The 3,601-nt window shown below is 46.3% G+C and overlaps 1 protein-coding gene across 1 annotated transcript in view; it reads left to right on the forward strand.

Annotated features, from left to right (window-relative positions):
* The first annotated feature begins 842 nt into the window (after positions 1-842).
* C1GALT1C1 (C1GALT1 specific chaperone 1) overlaps positions 843-3,601 on the forward strand; it is a 4,934-nt gene continuing 2,175 nt past the window's right edge. The window contains exon 1 of the mRNA XM_032273134.1: positions 843-964. The gene's annotated coding sequence lies outside the window, so the exon portion shown is untranslated. The remainder of the gene's footprint in view (positions 965-3,601) is intronic.

The following is a 3,601-nucleotide window of genomic DNA, read 5'->3' on the forward strand; positions in this document are numbered from 1 at the left end:
AAGGAGGAAAAAAGGAGACTTGAATTCCAGTCCCACCTCTTCTATTATTTATTTATTTTTTTTTTTTTTAAGACGGGGCTTCACCGTGATGGCCAGGCTGGTCTTGAACTCCTGACCTCAGGTGATCCACCCACCTCGGCCTCCCAAAGCGCTAGGATTACAGGCGTTAGCCACCGCGCCCGACCGTGCCATTAATTTTCTATGAAATAAGCACTACTGTAACATTTTCTGTACTTTACAAATTAGGGAACTGAGGCACAGCGAGGTGAAGTAACTTTCCCAGCATATCAAAGGATGTGATGAAGACAGGATTGGAATCCAGGCAGGGGGCTTCAGATCTCATTCCAATAATCATAGGGAATGCTTGATGTCATAATTCCATGACTATTTCAGTGGCTTGCATTTTTATCTCAGCCCAGGAGTACTGGGGGGACACCGTCTGGTCAATATGAGGGTTCAAGGACACAGGGGCACATCAGAGAAACCACCAAGAGCTCTGATAACAAGCGACAAGGGAAGCAACAATCTCTCACAATTTCTAAGCCAGCAAGGTGAAGCGGAAGGTGTCAGTGAGTCGTACGCACGCCCTCCTCTCTGGTTGGGTACGGGCGAGCGTGCGGGTCACGCCAGGCGAACGCACGTCTGTGAACTCGGCGGGAGGCGGGGAGAAAGGGCACGCGGTGAGCGCGCAGCGTGCGCGCCGCGTGCGCGCCAGCCCTTCCGACGCCTGCGCGGGCGGGCAAACGGACGGCTCCGCCCAGCCGCGGGCTCTTTTGCTCCACCCCACTACCCCCGCCTTCGCGGCGCGCGCTTCCTCGCCCTCCCCACCTTTAGCGATACCAACGAGAGGACACCGCCTGCATCTAGAGCAGCCCGGCCAGGAGCGAACCCCAGTGGCGCGCGAACGTGCGAGGAAACCTGTGCGCGGCTGCGCTTTCCTGCCCCCAAGCCGTTCTAGACGCGGGTGAGTGGCGGGGCCTCGACCCCCACCCCAAGCACACCCTGACTCCCCTCCATCTCTGTGGGGAAGCCTGGGCCCCAGCCCGTTCCCAGCATGCTCCACGCGGGATGCTCGGGCAGGTGCAGCGGGAGGATTGTCCGCACTGGAGACGGAGACCCTTCTTCCTGGGGGCGCTCTCTTGATCCCTCAAAGGGATCTTGAAGTGACCATCCCTCTCAATTCTCTATTTCGTGTTCCTCCCTTTTCCGTACTTCACCCCAACTACCTTCACCCAAAAAGGTTAATCTAAAAACCACTGGGCTAGTTTCTGCTTCATTTGTGCTCCTGTGCAGTTTTAAGTTTCCCTCTGCACAAAGCACAAAATATCCTATCATATGCATCCCTAGTGTTACATTTTTGCCCCACTGATGGGGAAAATATCTCCTTAGGATAATTTGTGCAAGTATATTTTTATTTAAAATGTGTAGACTTATTGAGTTTTCATCACTATTTTTGCAGCCAGGAGTGGAATCACCATCAGGAAGAATTCTAGCACATATGCCATAATTGAGCAAAGAGACGTATGTGAATCATATATTGGCCAGAAATAATGAAAACTGCGTGACATGAAATATAAAAATCCTATATAAATTAACGTTAGAGTGCACCTGATAATTCTTTTTTTTTTTTTTTTTCTTTTTTTTTTTTTTTTTGAGACAGTATGTTGCTCTTGTCGCCCAGGCTGGAGTACAGTGGCACAATCTTGGCTCACTGTAACCTCTGCCTCCCGGATACAAGCAATTCTCCTGCCTTAGCCTCCTGAGCAGCTGGGATTACAGGCGCCTGCCACCATGCCCAACTAATTCTTGTACTTTTAGTAGAGACGGGGTTTCGCCATGTTGGCTGGGCTGGTCTGGAATTCCAGACCTCAGGTGATCCGCCCGCCTCTGCCTCCCAAAGTGTTGGTATTATAGGCGTGAGCCACCGCACCCAGCCAATTCTATTATGCAGAGCTTGTTTTCTATCATTTCTCTTAATTCTTGGAACTGTGTTTATTGATATCTGTGAGTGACACAGGAAAGCCTTTCTGCCTTTTGCCCCACCCACCGCTCAGAAATTACTTCTGCCGAGCTATTCCACACCTTGTCTTTCTTGTAGAAGTCAAAATCCCATTTTCTCTAGAAGAAAACCATAGGAATGGTTTCCTTGTAGCAATATGGTGCTGTTGGGTGCAAAACATCAGTGGTCAACAGATCCCGCTTTTTTTTTCCATTTGTATGAGAACAAGGATATTCAGTAGCCCATTTATTAAACTCTAATATGGTAGAAGAACTATGGCAATTGTTATTCTGCAATGAAAAAAAACATTAAACTGATATCGAGAAATGTGGTTTCTAGTCCACTTCTACCACTGTCTAGCTGTGTGACTGAGTCAGTTATTTAATCTTTGTGGACTTCCATTTCCCTCTCTGTAAAATGAGAAAAGTTACTGACATTGGGTAGTTTTCTAAGGCTCCTTTCAACTTTAAGAGACAATGGCGAAATCTAAGTAGCTCAATAGATCACTTTTTTGTGGAGATGGAGGGAAGATTGTGGAAATTTCACCCTTTACTAGAATAAATGGTTAGTTAACATACAATTGTTTTTCAACAGGTGCATTTAATGCTGGCTTTTAATTTCTTTTATTTGTTTATTTTTTCTGAAACAGTCTCACTCTGATGCCCTGGCTGGAGTGCCATGGTGAGATCACAGCTTACTGCAGCCTCCGCCTCCCGAGTTCAAGAGATTCTTGTGCCTCAGCCTCCAAGTAGCTGGCATTATAGGCACCCACCACCACGCCCAGCTAATTTTTTGTATTTTTGGTAGAGACAGGGTTTCACTGTGTTGCCCAGGCTGATCTCAAACTCCTGAGCTCAAGGGATCCACCTGCCTAGGCCTCCGAAAATGCTGAGATAACAGGCATGAGCCACTGCGCCCAGCTCTTAATTTCTAATTGAAATAAAAGTGTAAACTTGGCCAGGCATGGTGACTCTGCCTGTAATCCCAGCACTTTGGGAGGCCGAGGAGGGTGGATCACCTGAAGTTAAGAGTTCAAGACCAGCCTCACCAATGTGGTGAAACCCTGTCTCTACTGAAAATACAAAAATTAGCCACTTGTGGTGGCATGCACCTGTAGTCTCAGCTACTTGGAAGGCTGAGACAGGAGAATTGCTTGAACCTGGGAGGTGGAGGTTGCAGTGAGCCAGCATCATGCCACTACACTCCAGCCTGTATGACAGAGTGAGACTCCCTCTCAAAAAAAATAAACAAATAAAAAAGTGTAATTTTTTCCCTTTTTACTTCCCCAAAGAAGAATAAAATTTATTTTGAGGAAATAAAAATGTTTCTTAATGGGCTCCAGATATGTCTATCAGTATTCCCTTTTCATCCAAAAAATGTAACTTTTTATTATGGGCTTTTATTGCATCAATAGTTGGGATACTATCTTGGAAACCATTTAGTTTTAGGAACAAAAGGGTAAATACTACCATATATGGTGTCATTCCCAAGAAACTTCTTTTAGATTTACTCAAAACACTTAAGAACAGCAGCCATCAGTTAAAGAAAGCACTATGTTGAGAACAGAAATGTCAGAACAATCCCATTGGTGATTTGCCTTTT

This window comes from Sapajus apella, unplaced genomic scaffold, assembly GCF_009761245.1.
Source record: "Sapajus apella isolate SASKATOON/1434 unplaced genomic scaffold, GSC_monkey_1.0 scaffold2002, whole genome shotgun sequence".
Classification (NCBI taxonomy): Eukaryota; Metazoa; Chordata; class Mammalia; order Primates; family Cebidae; genus Sapajus; species Sapajus apella.